Source organism: Triticum urartu, chromosome 2A, assembly GCF_056163025.1.
Source record: "Triticum urartu cultivar PI428250 chromosome 2A, HENAU_Tu73, whole genome shotgun sequence".
NCBI lineage: Eukaryota > Viridiplantae > Streptophyta > Magnoliopsida > Poales > Poaceae > Triticum > Triticum urartu.
Genome location: NC_141874.1, coordinates 755,312,118 through 755,331,842, shown reverse-complemented (window position 1 = coordinate 755,331,842; position 19,725 = coordinate 755,312,118). Strand labels below are relative to the sequence as shown.

The following is a 19,725-nucleotide window of genomic DNA, read 5'->3' as shown; positions in this document are numbered from 1 at the left end:
TGATTCTTAGGTGATAGCAAATTGCTGATTTCCCATGCTTTGAAGATTTCTGTATTTATGTTTGGTTACCGCTTCTAATCTTCCTTGGGTTGTTTCTCAAAACTTATGTGCTACTGTACAAAACTAGGAACAAGGATGCTGAAGTGCCTTGCTCACCTACTAAATAATTATTCCATACACTTCATGTCTTTTGCAGATCGTGTTCTTATACTCCGACCTGACGGATACTTATATGTGTGCACTTCTTATTGGGAACTACAGATATAGAAAAGAAAGACTTCAGGATGGTCCTCTCTTGAGCCATAATATGTAGACTGATGCGTAATTCGAGCGTGATTCTTCTAGTTCAAACCAGGCAGGCTATTTTGAATCCGTGTGCAGCTGCGCCATGTTTGAATTCTTTGGAAAATGGACAAGTATTGACACCTATTCCTGAAGGAGAAATTTGCATTTGCTGAAACATTGCAAGTCTATAGTGCTAGTCCAACCTTGTGCGGGATACCGGTTTGTGCGGAACTTGGCATTGTTGATGTAGGATCAGTGAGGCGTTGGCTCCTTGAGGCAACAAGCTCTTCAGTATGGATACAACATAATAACAGAGGTCAATCGGCCACTCCGGGTGCTGAAATATATTTGGAATGCTACCTTTGAACATTTTTTGAAGGCGGCTAATGTAAAGGGCTAAAATATCTCTACTGTTTTTTTGGGTCGGGTTATCCTCTGAAATTACAGTGCGACCAATAACCAGATATTAGAATTGCGAGGTCCACAACGAGCAAGAATTCTCAGGTTACCAATAACTAGAAATTAGAATTACAACTGGCGTGACCCATGGTCATTGCTCAAGCTGCTGCAAGCCTGCGAGCATTATGAGACCACTAGCATTCCCTGACCATATCCGTCAATAGATAATTATCTCCACGGATGAAGATGATCCATGTGTGAGTTGCTCCTTAATCCGATGCCTGCTAGCTTTTTCTGCCATGGATCTTTCAAGGTTGTCGGCATCGCAGTACGTGCATGGGCTTCCACCGTACAGCTTGATTTTCAACAACCCCACAGCTCGTTCCATGACAAGCCTTATATAGTTTGCCACCTTGTCTTCATCCTCGCACCCGAAGATCTGCAGCGCCTTCAAGTTCAGGTGCTTCAAATCCTTAGATGGCTCCCACACCACGTTGGTCTTCTCGGCACTGTCCTCGGGCGTCTTGATACATGAATGTCGAGACAACTTCAAGCAACGATATAGAAAGTAAGCAACACATGTTAATTAAACTGCCACCAACCCATAAGGACAAGGTGACAACAATTGTAATTAAATACTCCCTCTGTCCCATAATATAACAGTAGTGTCAAAAACGCTCTTATATTATGGGACGGAGGGAGTACAAGCTTAGGCCCCTATACACTTTTCAAGGAATTTGCATGAATTAAATCGTAAGTATGGCACATGAATATGCTTCTGGGATTCCATTGTAATTACAACCATATTTTCCTCTTATTCTTTTAACCAAGATTCTTTGTAATATGAAACATAAGACGGCTATGTGCATCACTCGATGCAGAGGCTAGGCTCTCCTTTTCAAGAAAAACATATGACGAATTTTTGGATTACTCTAACATGAGATACGATCCAACAGTTTTTTTTTTCCCTGCATGGACATTGTCTCTGCTGCAAAATTACAATGCGGCTTCTATGCACTACTTATAGTATTTGTGATAAGTTGGTGAGTGGTTGGAAATTAGATTAACTTGTTGGTACCCTTTAAATGCTGAATATCCAAAAACATATCATCATAAAAATGTAGAATGAGTCATGTACATGCTAAGATGTGGACTAAATTAGAAAGAAGGTTAAGTAACACTTACTGCCATATCATGTAGGGCAGGTGCAGCTTCAAGGATAAACAGTGTCCAGCTCAGATCACATTCATTGAAGATATGAAAAAGAAACACAGAGGTCAGGTTTCTGAATATAGGAGTGAGCTGCTTCGGAGGTTCTGGCTGAATCCAAATCTGCAGCAAGAACATACATGCAGAGCTGAAATTGGTAGAAATAGAACACATGGTATGTAGATGCACAAGATATATATTTAAGTGGTGCGCGGAAATTAAGTTTACCATTTGGTACCCAAAACAGAGAATCAGTGTCGACAGGTTCCTGGCACTGTTTAATAGGCACTCGCTCAGCGCGAATGGCTCTTGCCATGCCTTGGCTTTAGAATAGAGAATTATACCGCGAAGCTCAGGAACGTAGCCGAAGCGCACTGGAGGGTTCTCCAAGTGCCAGTGTTGGCACACTACTTGCCTAAGCTTCGGGACAGAGACGAGCTCAATCCGCGTGCACAAAAAGCCGATGAAGTAGAGCTCCTGGAGCTCAGAGCACGGCACATCGATCTTGAGTGTGGACAGCGGATCAAGCAGTCTGCAGAATCTCAGGTTGAGGTGCCTGAGCCTGCCGCAAGAGCTAATGAGGTCAGTGATGTCTGAATGTCCAAAAGCATGATTTTGGAGCGTAAGCCTTGTGAGCCACGAGAAGGCGACTGGGTAGGCGCGGGAGAAGGCCATGAACTCCTCCCCAACCTCAATGTTGTTGCAGCAGCGGGGATATGCAAAACTCAAGGCATTGAGTGTTGCCCAAGCTCACAATGTCCTCGACGAGGCGGCCTATTGAGCTCCGGTGAGGAGGAGACATGTAGAAGCTGAGGACGAGCACCTTGAGGGCACTCCTCCCACACACGCCCTCGGCGTGAGGAACCCGAGTGAGCAAGGCCCGCGCCGCGCCCGTGAACGCGTCCATGACCTGGAGCGGCGTGGCGCCGTGGAAATGAGCGACGTCGAGGTGCACGCGCGAGAGGTGGCTGGGGAGGTGCCGCCACCGCGTGGAGAGCGCGCCGGCGCGGACCGCCTGGCGCAGGTCGAGGCGCTCGAGGATGTCGAGGAGGAGGTGGTCGGGGAGCGCGCTGATCCCGTCCTCGCCGCCGTGGCCGGCGTTGCGCTTGGGCGGCGGCGACTCCATGGTCCCGGGCTCCCGGCCGACTGATTGAAACCCTAGCTAGCTAGGACCAATCGAGCCGATTTGCGTCCCAGGCAGCGGCCTCCTGTTTCGAGGTCGCGGCTCCTCCGGTGCTCCGCTCGCCCACCACCCGCCCGTGGCCGTCGATCTGGAAGGGACTGGGAGCGCCGCCTCCGCCGCGCAGGCAGGTCAATGGATCTGACTCCCCCGAGATTCTCCTCCTCGATTCTCCTCCGGTGTTAGCTTGGATTCGGTGGTTGATTGGATGGTGGATGCATTGGATTCGGTGGTTGATTAGATGAGTGTGGCCGGGGCCAGCGCCGGCGGCTGGATGGATGGGGAGAGACCACTCCTCACGCGAGGAGGCAGAAGAGGCTCTTTGCTTCTTCTTCTTTTTTCTTCTTACTGTGGGAGAGGTGCAAATTACACGAAAATGCCTTTTGGTCCCTATGCTCTAGTGAAACTAAACTGATATTTTGAAAATTCAAAAATAAATTTGAAGTGTCTAAAACTTCAAAAAAAATTGACGTGGACACATGGGTGTGATCTACTTTTATCTATAAAATCCATATTTTTTTATACGTGGACAAATACATAAGATAACGTGTTCCTTTCGACGGCTTGAAGAACACGTCCTCACCAATGAACACATGGTCAAGCTCCGCATGTTTAAGCTTTTATATTCTTCATTGTTGCCTCCAAATCCATCGCATATTTTCCCTTCGCACTGCCCTTTGCACTACCGGAGCCCATCAAAGAAGAAGACATCATGATCACAAAACATGGATTCCCGATTTGTATTCAGTCAGAGTGCGCGGAGGTAGCCGGTGGTCACAGCAGAATCTCAACGCCGGTGGGAGTCCGTGGGGTAGAAAAACCATAATCGCCTGGGGTATCGTTCACATTTGTGAGTTTTTGTTGTGCTTACTTGTACTGCATAGATGGTAGTGCCACTCGGTTCCCGTTTCAACTTTTTTTGGATATCAATACCGTGCAACGTTGATACGGCGTTAAACACCTGCAGTGGCGAAGACAAACCCCAGGCAGCTCGGGCGGCTGCCTGGGTCGTGATGGTTGTTTGCTTTGTTGACTGTAGCGATTATTGTACGTATATGGATCTGCCTGGGTCCTGGCGCCACCACTGAACACGTGTACATCATCCCGTTGTCATGAAACACGTGTATATGAAAGCACAAGTGCTCCCTAGGTGGTTTTGGTAATTAATGTCAACATATCTCTTGTTGGACTAACACTTTTATCTAGTATGTTTCAGATAAGTTCAACAATGGAGTGGCATGGACTAAAGGATGTGGTAACTCCTTCAAGATGCTAAGGACAAAGGATTGGCTCAAGCTTCAAGCTCAAGACTCTTCATTTTACATTTTAGTGATCCAAGATCACATTGAGTCTATAGGAAAAGCCAATACTATCAAGGAGGGATGAGGTGTTGCTTAATGAGCCTCTTGCTTCATGTGCTTAGTGATATGCTCCAAAACCCTCAACTACTTTCCCGCTTCCACACATATGACCTAAACCTAAAGTCAAACTCAGACCTACCGATTCTTTCTATCCGGCGCCACCGAGTTCAGATGTCATAGCCACTGCCACAAACCCTAGGCAAATCGGTTTCACCGATAGGGATCTCGCTCTCACCGAGATGGGATTGCAATCTCTCTGTGTATGTCCATTACCAAAATCGTTCTCACCGAGTTTGTGTAATCGGTACTACCGAGATTACAATGTAAACTCTCTGTTTCCCTTTCGTAACTTTTCGGTCTCACCGAAAGAGCGAATCGGTCCCACCGAGTTTACCTGACCAACTCTCTAGTTAGCTAATTACCAAAATCGGTCTCACCGAGTTTGTGTAATTGGTCTCACCGAGACTACGTTATGCCCTAACCCTAACCATATCGGTCCTACCGAGTTGCATCGGTCCCACCGAAAACCCTAACGGTCACTAGGTTTACTAAATCGGTCCGACCGAGTTTGATGATTCGGTCCCACCGAGTTTGGTAAATTGTTTATAACGGTTAGATTTTGTGTGGAGGCTATATATACCCCTCCACCTCCTCTTCATTCGTGGTGAGAGCCATCAGAAGAAGCCTACACTTCCAGCATCCTATTTCTGAGAGAGAACTACCTACTCATGTGTTGAGGCCAAGATATTCCATTCCAACCACAAGAATCTTGATCTCTAGCCTTCCCCAAGTTGCTTTCCACTCAAATCTTCTTTCCACCAAATCCAAATCCTGTGAGAGAGAGTTGAGTGTTGGGGAGACTATCATTTGAAGCACAAGAGCAAGGAGTTCATCATCAACACACCATTTGTTACTTCTTGGAGAGTGGTGTCTCCTAGATTGGCTAGGTGTCACTTGGGAGCCTCCGACAAGATTGTGGAGTTGAACCAAGGAGTTTGTAAGGGCAAGGAGATCGCCTACTTCGTGAAGATCTACCGCTAGTGAGGCAAGTCCTTCGTGGGCGACGGCCATGGTGGGATAGACAAGGTTGCTTCTTCGTGGACCTTTCATGGGTGGAGCCCTCCGTGGACTCGCGCAACCGTTACCCTTCGTGGGTTGAAGTCTCCATCAACGTGGATGTACGATAGCACCACCTATCGGAACCACGACAAAAACATCCGTGTCTCCAATTGCGTTTGAATTCTCCAAACCCTTCCCTTTACATTCTTGCAAGTTGCATGCTTTACTTTCCGCTGCTCACATACTCTTTGCATGCTTGCTTGTTATGTATTGAGAATGTTAAACTTGTGCCTAAACTCCACTTAAACCTAAGAAGTTAAAAACTGCAACTTTGGTACTTAGTGTCTAATCACCCCCCCTCTAGACACCTCTTCTCAAGATCCTACAGTACATCATCCCGTTGTCATGAAATCTAAATGGCACACTTGCGATTTTGTTCGGTGGATTGACGGCTGACAGATCGTCACACCCTACAAGCGGCTACACCACATTTGCACGCCACCTTTCCTTTTTTTGTGGCATCATTTCCAATTTAACCTCATCGAGATCGAGACTCGAAGAACACTGTGAATATAAGGAATGTCTGTACATCTCTTTAGCGAGGCAGAAGCTTTTTATTAGGGGTTAGCGAGGAAGAAGCTCACCTCACCTCAATGAGAGTGTGTAGTGGGCCGGCCCAGCAGTGCTACATGAAGAACATGGTGCTACTTTGAAGCACAAGTGTGGAAAAGAGATAGTAACATTGCCCCTTTTTATTTATTTTCTTTTCCTTCTTTTGCGGGCTTCTTTGGCCCCATTTTTTTATTTAGGCTTCTTTGGCCTCTCTTCTTTTTTTTGGATGGGGCAATGCTCTAATAATGATGATCATCACACTTTTATTTACTTACAACTCAATATTACAACTCGATATCTAGAACAAAGATATGACTCTATATGAATGCCTCCGGCGGTGTACCGGGATGTGCAATGATCTAGCGTAGCAATGACATCAAAAAATGGACAAGCCATGAAAACATCATGCTAGCTATCTTACGATCATGCAAAGCAATATGACAATGAATGCTCAAGTCATGTATATGATGATGATGATGAAAGTTGCATGGCAATATATCTCGGAATGGCTATGGAAATGCCATAATAGGTAGGTATGGTGGCTGTTTTGAGGAAGATATAATGAGGCTTATGTGTGACAGAGCGTATCGTATCACGGGGTTTGGATGCACCGGTGAAGTTTGCACCAACTCTCGAGGTGAGAAAGGGCAATGCACGGTACCGAAGAGGCTAGCAATGATGGAAGGGTGAGAGTGCGTATAATCCATGGACTCAACATTAGTCATAAAGAACTCATATACTTATTGCAAAAATCTATTAGTCATCGAAACAAAGTACTACGCGCATGCTCCTAGGGGGATAGATTGGTAGGAAAAGACCATCGCTCATCCCCAACCGCCACTCATAAGGAAGGCAATCAATAAACACCTCATGCTCCGACTTCGTTACATAACGGTTCACCATACGTGCATGCTACAGGACTTGCAAACCTCAACAAAAGTATTTCTCAATTTCACAATTACTCAACTAGCACGACTCTAATATCACCACCTTTATAACGCAAAACTATTGCAAGGAATCAAACATATCATATTCAGCGATCTACAAGTTTATGTAGGATTTTATGACTAACCATGTGAATGACCAGTTCCTGTCATCTCTCTAAATAGATATAAGTGAAGCAAGAGAGTTTAATTCTTTCTACAAAAGATATGCCCAAGCTCTAACAAATATAAGTGAAGCAAAAGAGCATTCTACAAATGGCAGTTGTCTATGTAAAGAGAAACAAGCAATCCAAACTTCAAATGATATAAGTGAAGCACATGAAGCATTCTATAAAGCCATACTCAAAAGATATAAGTGAAGTGCAAAGAGCATTCTATAAATCAACCAAGGACCATCTCATACCAGCATGGTGCATAAAAGAAAAGTAAAAACCTAATTGCAAAAGACGCTCCAAGACTTGCACATATTGCATGAACGAAACGAATCCGAAAACATACCGATATTTGTTGAAGAAAGAGGGGATGCCTTCCCAGCATCCCCAAGCTTAGATGCTTGAGTCTCCTGGAATATTTACTTGGGGTGCCTCGGGCATCCCCAAGCTTGAGCTCTTGCCTCTCTTCCTTCTTCTCACATCGAGACCTTCTCGATCATCGAACACTTCATCCACACAAAACTTCAACAGAAAAGTCGGTAAGATCCGTTAGTATAATAAAGCAAATCACTACTATAAGTACTATTGCAAACCAATTCATATTTTCTTTTTGCATTGTGTCTACTGTAATATAACTTTTTTCATGGCTTAATCCACTGATATAAATTGATAGTTTCATCTAAACAAGCAAACTATGCATCAAAAACAGAATCTGTCTAAAACAGAACAGTCTGTAGCAATCTGAACATTCACCATACTTCTGATACTTGAAAAATTCTGAGTAAAAATTAGGAAAAATAAACAATTTGTACAGAAAGACAGTTCAAAAAGAATCTGAACCATTTGACGTTCCAGTAAAAAATTAAAATTCACGCACTACAGCCAAAGTTTCTGTCCTGCACCGCACAAACCAACAAGCATTGTAAACATCCTAAAGGCAAACCTTGGCACATTATTTTTATAATACAAAGGAATTGTACAAGGGGATAATTATTTTTGTTGAAAAGTTTCTGTAATCAAGATTCACAAAGTTGCCGTGAGCATGAACAAAGTTCAAGGAGCTCTCCCACTTCAACAATGCTTGTCTTTCTCACTTTCACTTCCCTTTTTGAAAAAGTTTTGGGTTCCCATCTTTATTTTTGTTGTTTTTAAACTATATGAAAGAACTCAACAGAAATAAATGACTCTCTAAAACTTCCGGGTTGTCTCCCTGGCAGCGCTTTCTTTAAAGCCATTAAGCTAGGCATATAGTGCTCAAGTAGTGAATCCACCCAGATCCCAAGGTATATCAAAGCCAATTTTAATTAGCAATGATTTGTAATTTAGTAGTGAGCACAAAGTAACATATATCATGCAACAACGAAGTCTAACTCTCTTCCTATGCATTGGCATGTCATAAAAGAACAATTCATGCACACATAGTAAAGGCCAATGCATAGTATAAACAGTTTCTTGCAATTTTATCATGTTGGAAACATAGAGAGGTGGAGATGTAGTTCCTCTCTCATAATAATTGCAAGTAGGAGAAGAAAGCACATGCATATTATATCTATCAAAATCATCATGTGCAACGGTAAAAGGCAACTCATCAATATAACCCTTAATAAGAGCAAACTTCTCCGATATAGTGTAGTCGGGAGAATTCAAAAAGATAATAGGACTATCATGCGTGGGTGCAATAGCAACAATTTCGTGTTTAACATAAGGAACTATAGCAAGTTCATCTCCATAAGCATAATTCATATTGGCATCTTGGCCATAAGCATAGCAAGCATCATCAAAAAGGGATATTTCAAGAGAATCAACGGGATCATAATAGTCATCATAGCAATCATCCTTCGGTAAGCACGAAGGGGAATTAAACAATGTATGAGTTGAAGGGTTACTCTCATTAGAAGGTGGGCACGGGTGATCAATCCGCTCTTCCTCCTTTTGTTCTTCGCTCTCCTCCTCATCTTTTTCATCCAATGAGCTCACAGTTTCATCAATTTCTTCTTCCATAGATTCCTGCAAAATATTAGTCTCTTCTTGGACATCGGAGAATTTCTCAATAAGTGCATTAATTTCGTAATTGTATTCATAATTCTCATAGCAATATTTGAGGATAGCTAAATTTTCAGATCTATAAACAGCATCATCAAAATCTTCAAACTCTTTGCACATAGATTCAATTTCATAAGAACCCATAAAAGCCACAAATTCTTCTATTTGTTCCACATCATAGTAATCATATATACCATTAGCATAAGAAGCTAAGGTTTTATTATCATTAAATTCGCATGAAAAGGGAAGGTGTGTAGCCTTCATCCTAGAGCAACAAGTATAGTCATAACTCACGCATAGTTGCCAAGCAAACCACTTCAACATATGAATTTGATCCCATAATAGTTTCCCTTTTTGTGTTAAGCGATAATCCCTAAAGTATTCACGTTGATCCAACGTTACTCCCATTACATAATTAAATGGGGTTTTCTCAGGATTATTAAAGTAGTACATAATATCTTTCACATAACGAGCATCGAGGGTTTTAGGAGGTTCCCCATCTCCATGAGTAGCAAGTACACCTAATTTTTTTGGTATTTCGTGTTCCATATCCATAACTAAAGATAAAGAACAACTAAGAACAGCAAATAAAAATTACTTAGTGATAAAGCAAACAAGCACACACAAGAATATTCACCCCACGCTATTGCTCCCCAGCAACGGCGCCAGAAAAAGGTCTTGATAACCCACAAGTATAGGGGATCGCAACTGTTTTCGATAAGTAAGAGTGTCGAACCCAATGAGGAGCTAAAGGTAGAACAAATATTCCCTAAAGATCTATCGACCACCGATACAACTCTATGCATGCTTGACGTTCACTTTACCTAGAACAAGTATGAAACTAGAAGTACTTTGTAGGTGTGATAGGATAGGCTTGCAAGAAAGTAAAGAGCACGTAAATAAAACTAGGGGCTGTTTAGATAAAGATGCAAGAAAGTAAATATAGCGAGTGTGGAAAAGTGGTGGTAGGAGTTGTGAAATTGTCCCTAAGCAATTGACTATGTTACTAGACCGGTAATCACTATTGCAATTCTATTTGAGGGAGAGGCATAAGCTAACATACTTTCTCTACTTGGATCATATGCACTTATGATTGGAACTCTAGCAAGCATCCGCAACTACTAAAGATTCATTATGGTAAAACCCAACCATAGCATTAAAGTATCAAGTCCCCTTTTATCCCATACGCAAATAACCTACTTACTCGGGTCTGTGCTTCTGTCACTCACGCCACCCACCATAAGCAAATCATAAACATATTGCAAACCCTACAGCGGGAACCCCTCACGCTTGCGCGACACGGAGGGCACAATAGGATAGCACCAATAATAAAACATGCAATTCAAACCAATCATAGAAATTCATCAATCACCGATAGGACAACAAAAATCTACTCAGACATCATAGGATGGCAACACATCATCGGAAAATAATATGAAGCATAAAGCACCATGTTCAAGTAGAGGGTACAGCGGGTTGCGGGAGAGTGGGCCGCTGAATATAGAAGGGGAAGGTGATGGAGATGTTGGTCAAGATGATGGAGGTGTTGGTGAAGATCGCGGTGATGATGATGGCCCCCGGTGGCGTTCCGGCGCCACCGGAAGCAAGGGGTAGAGAGCCCCCCTTCTTCTTCTTCTTCCTTGACCTCCTCCCTAGATGGGAGGAGGGTTTACCCTCTGTTCCTTGGCTCCCACGGCTTGGGAGGTGCGAGAGCCCCTCCGAGATTGGATCTATCTCTTTGTTTCTGCGTTCTGTTCTGGCTCTGTTTCACCGTTTCGTGTTTATGGATGTCGCCTTGTGGAAGGCTATTCCTCCAGTAGAGCGCGCCAAAATAGAGGCGGAGAAGAAGGCCGAGGAAGAGAAGCGCACCAGGGAACAAGCTGCCTGGGAGGCCTACGTCGCGTCCGAGAGAGTCAGGCAATTGGCTCTTTGGCAGAAGGCTCGTGTGAGAGCCGTGAGGGTGGCGGAGGACGCCCGTGCCGATGCCCTGAGTGCAGTCGGGCCCAAGCGGCTCATCTACGCTTGGCGTTACGTGCACCGGGTGCACGCTTCCAGCGAGGCGGAGTACCTGTTGGCACCGGATCACCACACCGGTGAGATCGCGCTCGCCCGCCGGCAAGCCGCCAATCAGCACCTCGCGAGTTGCGAGGCTGAGGAAGAGGCATTGTGTCGGCACGCTGGGAAACGGCCGCGCACCAGGGCACTCGTGGCGCGTCGCAAGCGCTCCTGCGAGCGCCGTGGCTTTTAGGAGGAGTATAATTTTTGTTTCATAAGGCGATCTGATTAGTTTTGGGACGCAAATGATAAATCCCGAATGTTCAGGAATTTTTAGCGTCCTTAATTAATTATGTAAAAGGGAAAGTTTGGAAACCTTGTGTATTCGTACGCATTTTGCAAGTACGTGCATATAGCACAAACTTTACTATATACTATCGCACTACACGTCTCTCTCGATATATGCTTGCAGACTGTGCTACTCCCTCCGTCCAGGTCAATAAGTCATCTTTGGTTGTGCACCGCGACCAAGGAGGGAAGACTTGTACACCTAGATGGAGGGAGTACTACTATTACTTATGTACGTGCAAATGCATGTTTTAACATTACGATGCGGTTTTTGTAAAAGTAGAAAAACAGCACTTGTCAAGCTTGTGAAACAACTCAATGCAAAACAAATGCAAAAATGCTCGTTTGATTGTTTACTTTTAGCTTCCTTCTCTGTCGTTATTTCTCTGTCGTACTTTGTACGGAGTATCTCACTGGTTGGAAAGGCATGCAAATTTCCAAACCGCTTCCTACACCCTGTATCGAATTTTTTTGCCTAACAAGTTGTGCCGTGCAATTGGAATTCCAACTTGAGTACTACTACTAGTAGGAGTACCAGGGGCCAGTTCTCTTAGGCTTCTAGATTAGTAATCCCATAACTACTACCTCCGTCCTGGTTTATTGGTCCCCATTGTGTGAAATTTTGATCATAAATTTAACTAATGAAATGTTAGTGCATGTCACATGCACTACTCCATCCGTCTAGGTGAGTAAGTCATCTTAGGCTGTGCACCGTGACCAAGGAGGAGGAGAAAACGAGAAACGTTAATGTTTATTTGCTAAATCTTTGGCCAAAATTTAGCACAAATTACAATGGTGAGGAATAAACCAGGACGGAGTAGTAGTTTATAAGCCCAAATAAATGAGTGAGGCGCCTTATTGTTACTCTCCACTATGACTAGTCTTGTGGGAAAAGCTGGGGAAGCCGCCAAAAGAACTGGCCCTAGGAGTAGTAGCTAGGGATCGAGTGTGTGAGATGAACCGGAGAAAGTAAATGCAGAGAGATGAAATACAAAAAAGACGGAGGGATGTGATGTTAGCTTGTCTGTTTATTTTACCAGGCCACTTATTACTGGGAGTGGTTGGGTTTTGTGATATGACGGCTTTACTGCCGCGCCACGAGCGGGGTGAGAGGTGAGACTCCCGTGCAGCGCCGCCCTCTACACTTGTACTACATCGGTCGTGGTTTATTAGTCCCCCATTGAATTTGACTGAAGATTTAACTAACAAAATGTTAGTGCATGTCAACAAAAACTATATCGTTGGATTCATATTTGAACATAGTTTTGAATGATATAATTTTAGGTGACATGCATCAGTATTTATCGTACTATATATAATGTTAGTTCAATTTTTGGTCATACTAATCTATAGTAGTAAGGTGCCCGTGCGTTGCACCGAAGAGTGAAATGCATTGATCGGGGAGTTGTTTATTTTGACAAAGGATGTGGGGGTCATCTCATGTGTAACGGGTATCGATAGGTTTCTTCGTATATTATCTCATCTCTAGAGCTCACAAACATCCGGGTGAAATAGATAAAAAGGTATCTTTTGCAAACAAAAGCGTTCAACTGTTCAACCTGCATCCAAAACTTGTGAAGAAATAACACTTATTGTGCTTTGCAAGAAATGATCTTTAAGAATTAGTTTTTGAGTATCGATTGTTATACATGTTGGCTACAGATGACATGGCACTTTATTATAGTCAACAGTTGGCTATACTATTAAGTAATATTAACCATGCCCTTATACACCTAGACGGAGGGATTAAATCAGGATGACTTGCAAGGGGGCAGAGGAGATGTAAGAAATGGTTCATCGTACGTCTTTCACCAGTACTGTAGTAAAAATTCATACATGGAAGATTCTAGACTAAACCATAAACGGACACACTTTTATTCATGCACGATACTCCAATAGAGAAAGATCCTGCATGGAAGTCTCCACATGCTTAGACAGCGGATTACATTGAGCGAAGACTAACGATCAACATTTAACTTGATAATGCGTAAATTTTTTTAGAAGAACAGGGAGGCTCCACCCCAGTTCCATTATCAAATGAAACCCAAAGTGTCTTACATCAGCTCACTGAGAGGAGCAGTTCAAAGGAAGGACTGAGGCGAAAGCCACTCAAGTTTAACGACAAGCTTACAGAATCAAAAGCGCCAAAGACACGGGCCATAAGCGCCCACACACACACTACATGTTTTCTAAGTGCACTTGATAATGCTTATGTCCAGGTGAACCTCCTTGGAATCCCCGTGCACCGCGTCGGTGGGTAAAGGATGCCATGGGTTTTCCAAGTCCACATTGGCGGGATAGTCCCAGCTCCGCAGAGTCCAAGTCCGTCCGATGAGGCCGGTGTCGCCGCCCACGCGACCCGGAGGGGTAGTAACAGTGACCACACACCCATACATCTGCCTCGTGTTAGTGTCAGCATCAGCGGCTACGCCCCTGAAGCACATTACAGAGACGGGGCGGCGGCCTGCGCGGGACTCGCCGATGCCCACGATCAAGAGGAAGACGCTGCCGTCCTCCTCCGAGACTAGCAGGCGGCGGTGATCCTCCAGCGACTCCGCCATGGTGAACCGGTAGCACGTGTCGCACTTGATGTTCTCCGCCATGGGCCAGCAGTGACTGCTGCACGCATCCGTGAGGTGATGCACCATGTCCGCCGGCGAGCCACAAAACGGCATCGGGCACTCATAGCAGTGGACGGAGGGCTCCTTGGAGGCATCGACCAGGCCGTCCATGAAACGGGAGTGGCTGTAGGGGACGTTGCGCCAGTTGAATATATGAACAAGTTACTACGAGATTTAATCCGAATAAGCACAAAATAAATCATGACGGCTATAACAGAGATGAAACTAATCATGTGGACTAGCATAGTAGTAGGATACAGAGTAGAAACATGAATTCTACCACGATTTCGAACAGGAAGGACAAAAACACATACGGTGCAACGGGAGCAGCACCATTGGCGTTGAGGTTGTCGCCCATGTCGTTGAGGAAGAGGTTGCCGAGGTCGGGGAAGAAGTCGTCGTCGGTGAAGTCGTGGTTGCCAGCAGTCGCGAGTGTGCGCTCCCCAGCTTTCAACAGCGCTCACCGAATGGAGTGCAGGAGGGGTGGCTGTAGGGGACGTTGCGGCCGCCGAATGGAGCGCAGGAGTAGCACACGAAGCAGTAGATGGTGTCCTTACTAGTACTCCCTAGTCTCTATCTATCTATATCTATATATATCTACTCTTATAGAAAACCAAGTTGGTGATGATGGTATGCCTGCCATCTTCTAATATAGACCGTCCGATCTATATCTGACGGATAGAAAGCCAACTATGACAATTTTACAAAAGATACCCGCACCTCTCTCCACATTTACAGATAAGGCCTTGCCTCGTTCATCCTTATCTCCTACAACCTCGTGCTCCTCCCTATGTCTCTATCTCTACCACTCTTCTTTGTTTTTTTTATAACAAATCGAATAGTGTTGCGCCGTCCGCTGCACGCCTGGCTGAACACGCCTACTCGCCTCCATCATCACCAACTGAGTCTTTTATAGGAGTAGGAGTAGAGAAAAAACCGAGTTGGTGATGATGGTGTGCCGTGCATTGCACGGGCATCTTGCTATTTTTTTGCATATAAGTCCAAACACCACGTAGACACGATCTTTGAGCACTGTTCGTAGTCGTTCCACGCTCGGGCATTGAAGTTTGTAACTATTTTAGATTAGAATATACTACTCCTCCAGTGCTAGTAGTAGAGCAGAGTCCTACTCTACTACTCTACTCTAGAAAGCTAGGGCATAGTAATGTAGTAGGTACTGTAGGGAGTACCAGTACTCTGATCACTCAAGCAAGTTGTCTGGCATCGATATGACCCTACGCTACTGGTATGTGTCTCATAAGTCAAGCGGCGTGCTGTAGTCATCATCACCTATCCACTTCCCGCAGCACATATTCGCTTCTGCATCTTTGTCTGCACATAATCTCGTCCAAGCTTCCATCCCCACTAAGGCGCCTCCCCCCCTCGTCCGAAACCCAAGCACTAACAATGGCAGAACTGAGCAGCGTCCGCCGAAAGAGTGGCCGGAATTCACTCCCCATAGAGGTAATCAAGCTCATTGTTTCGCGTGTGGACAATCTCAGTACCATGCCGCTCGCCGCGTGGTCGTCATGGCTGTACCGTTTACTCAAAGCCCTCAGGCCGGAGCTTTTTAAGCCATCTCCTTGCTTGCTGATGCTGCCTGATCTTCAGAAACGGCTTGTCATGCAGCATAACGATCGTAGGTTGGCGAGCATCAACCCCCTTCACTGCGATCCGATCCCCGTCAGCCTCAGCTACATTAACGCTATGTACTGGGTCGGCATGAACACGTCTTGGATGGTGCTCGTCGACGGTCGCGGCAGCTGGATGCTCGTGGAGGTTTAGACCCGACGATTGATCCCCCTTCCTTCGATTAACACTGCACTGCTTTGGCACCGCGGCCCAGAATACTCGGAATCTTACAGTAGCCAACATGATACCAAGTTTGATTTTCTCAAGGTTGTAATCTGCCAAGTGCCCACAAGATCTGCAAATTATAAAGACTTCAGGCTAATTGCGTTCTTCAACCGCGGTCTCGCCTATCTGACAGGTCACTATGGTAAGTGGATAAATCTGCATGTCCATCGCAGGATCATACATCCTCCATGGTTCTCTGATGCCATTGAACACAAGGGCTTCATTTACGCTGTCGACTCCTTCTATGGCTGGACGTATTGCTGGCCTACTCCAGTCATCGCTACAAACAGTTGTTAAAGTAGTATGTTACTTTCCTATGATATCATGATGGCTTGCTTATATTACTGGCAACATTTACTGAAAAAATATTCATGCTCATAACATGCTGTTCTTAAGATTGACTAAATGAAGAGACCTTTTTTATTTGACTCCAACTTGATGTGATGTTGTAGGCCGCCTGGTGTCCCTACCCTTCCTAATCCCAGAACCTTTCAAAGAAAAGCGGCATGGCAGTTGCAGGTGGTTCCTGGCTCGATCAGACGACGGCGAAAGATTGATGATCGTTCGCACATACCGGACGTGTTGTTTCGCGGAATACAATCACAGTCACTGCAAGGTCTTTGAGCAGGATCCCATCTTCTCTGGGCCTTCAAGAATTTTTTACTGGAGGCTGGTAAGTAGCCTTTGTCCACGCTCTTTGTTTGTCGGACTGAATTATCCGATTAACCAGGAGATAACCGACGGCAAGGATCATGATGGCAGCACGGTTTCGTTCATCAGGCAAAACTGTGTGTACACAGCGTACCATGCGTCTCTGCATGCACCATACCCTGATATGTGCCGCCACGCTCTGCAGCCCAAAGTAGGAGAGAGGGTCGCAAGTACCAGACTTCGACCTGCTGGCTGGAGTTTCCCCCGTCAGGAACCCATCTGGTTCAAGCCGTCAGCCAATCTCCACAGCATAATAAATAGTAACGTCTAACTGAGCCAGTTAGTTAGATGCGTACACTTGGTGTAGTAGGATCTTTATTTAGTTTGATGCATAGACTTGTCCTTTTTTGGTAGCCCTTTTGTAATGATGGATGATGTTTGGTTTGGAAGAGAGAGTTACGTCTTCACTCTTCTGGCCTGCTTACTGCTTCTGTTGCACCCCCAGCCCTGGTTGCTGCTGCTGTTGTTTTCAATGTACAATCAGTAGTATATTTCGTCTGTTGGTTGAATAAATGTGTTGTTAGAACGACAAACACAATGTTTTGTAAGTCGTTGCACGGTTCGATCCTTTAGTGCCCCGTGCTGTACGTAGCTCATACTATTTTTCGTACGGAACACATTTTCCACTTGTTGATAAGATGCAGCCCACTGATGAAGGCTCAATAGAGAAGCCCATAATTAACTGGAAGGGAGGCTCTCACATGAATCCGTCCCAGGTACATGCTCATGGTCCCCTAAACATAAATAAGTAAATAAATAAATAAAGCTAAATGCTCATGCACCAGTTCTTTGGGAAAATAGGTAGCCCAATATTTATTTTTGAAGAATACCCAAGCTAGGCCTATTTGTTTTCTCCGAATTACTGGGCTGCAAATATTTCAAGACGAGGAGGGATGCATTCCGTCCTGGCCAAAGAGTATGGCCAAAAAGTAATATCAAAAGGGGTTGAAAATTCCAAAAAATTTATAACAAATGGGATATTAGTTTTTTTTGTTTTTGTTCTTCACTGATATCTCATACGTATTTCATTGGATTTCACATGACATAGTACTAATTTATTTTTAAATTATGGCTATTAATTTTTGAATTAAGAATATTTTGTTCCCCAGCAAAAATTTGCGAATTTTCAAAATTTCCCACATATTTAGTTAATTTTTTGACACTGGTACTGACCAGAAAATGGCCAGCAGTTCTAAAAATGGAAAACGGGCTGCAATAAATTCCATATGAATAAGAAAATGAGTAAAAATATATAAAAATAATAGCAAATGGCTGACTTGTTTACGCAAGGCTTTGTCACTGAACACACGATTCTAGCAGCAGTGACTGTTGGATGTGCATCCAACGGCCGACGTGCTTCTTCAATCTCTAATCTTCCTGCTCCAGCCGCCTAAACTAGCGCCGGCAGGACTGCCTAGTCCCTCCTCTTGTGGCCCGCTGTGATGCCGCGCATGCTTCCCCGGCCCACCCTACTCCCTCCGCTGGCCTGGCCGCACGCAATCAACTGCCTCCTTGTTATGCGAAAAAAATGATTCCTCCCACTGACATCTGGGGCGCACCGGTTGGGAGGCTGAAATGTGGGCCTACTACGTTGACGCGTACGCAGGGCTTGTCAACTTAGTCAACAAACGATTCTAGCAGCAGTAACCGTTGGATTTGAATCGAACGGTCCTGCTGCTTCTTCAATCGCTGCTCTTCTTGCACCAGCCGCCCACACCAGCGCCGGGGAGACCGCCTGCTCCTGCCTCCAGTGGCTGGCTGTGCTGCCGTTGAGGCCTCATCGCCCCCTACTACTCCCACCGCTAGCCAGGCCCTGCGGTGACGGCAGCCTCACACCGTAGCCGAACCAGTGAACCCTCGTACTCCTATTTCCGCGTGGGCATCCACTGCCGCGTCTTCCCCGGCTCCGCGTCATCCCCTTCCAAGGCCTCGCCGTCGTCCACCGCCTTAGTGCTCTCGGCGCGGCGTGGTCAATGTGGTCAATGACATTCCATCGGAAGAGTACTGTACGTGGAGAGGCTGACAGCTAGGTCCACGGCCACAGCCCAGTTTTTTTGTGATTTGCCAAGTAAATCGCTTTGTCAAGCCTGTTGGGCTGCAAATCTTTCAAGACGAGGAGAGCTTTCATTCGGCTGGCCGAGAAAATGGCCCATCAGTAATGAGAAATGGGCTGTACATTTTTAAAACACATCAAACCGGCCATTATTTTCAAATATTTTTTTTCATTTCGAGATTTTAAATTACATTAATTTTTATGCGTGGAGAATTTGTTGGATTTTATATTGATATACATTTATTTTTAAAATCAGTTTGAATGTGAGTCGAAATTTCGGGATTAAAAACAGTTCAGACCGCACCGAAATATGCAAAATTTTGTATAATTTTTTAACCGTGGCCACAATATGGGCTGTAATGCTAACAAAAAGAATATGGGCTCCAAAAAAACCTTAAGAATTAGCAAATGGGCTGTAAATTATTAGAAATAATGGCAGATGGGCTGTATGCTGTTTTCCACAGATTTGAGGCTTTCCAAAAAAAAGGTTGACGCACAAGTAGTGACTGTTGGATGGCCATCCAACTGCCGTCGTGCTTCTTCAATCTCTGCTCTTCCTGCTCCAGCTGCTCAAACAAGCGCCGGCGGGACTACCTGCTCCCTCCTCCCCGCGGCCGGCTGTGCTGCCGCGCAGGCCACACCGCCCCACCGTACTCCCATCGCTGGCCTAGCCATCCCTCTACTCACCTACACCTGCTGTTATTCTCCGGCGACGGTAGACGAACTAGTAAACCCTGGTACAGTCGTACTCCCCTCCGCGTGGGAAACAACTGCCGACTCTTCCCTGCCTCCGTGTCGTCCCCTTGCTAGGCCTCGCTGTTGTCCACCGCCGTGGTGCTCTCGGCGCGGCATGGTCAATGTGGTCAACGACCGACTTCCATCGGAAGAGTACCGTG

The 19,725-nt window shown here is 45.1% G+C and overlaps 1 pseudogene across 1 annotated transcript; it reads right to left on the bottom strand.

The window, feature by feature from the left end:
* Window positions 1-726: 726 nt before the first annotated feature.
* LOC147987837 (uncharacterized) lies at window positions 727-3,416 on the bottom strand (annotated as a pseudogene). The gene is made up of 3 exons (XR_015617729.1): window positions 2,122-3,416; window positions 1,870-2,016; window positions 727-1,231 (listed from the first exon to the last, which is right to left on the bottom strand). The product of XR_015617729.1 is annotated as an uncharacterized LOC147987837 (transcript).
* Between the last annotated feature and the right edge of the window lie 16,309 nt (window positions 3,417-19,725).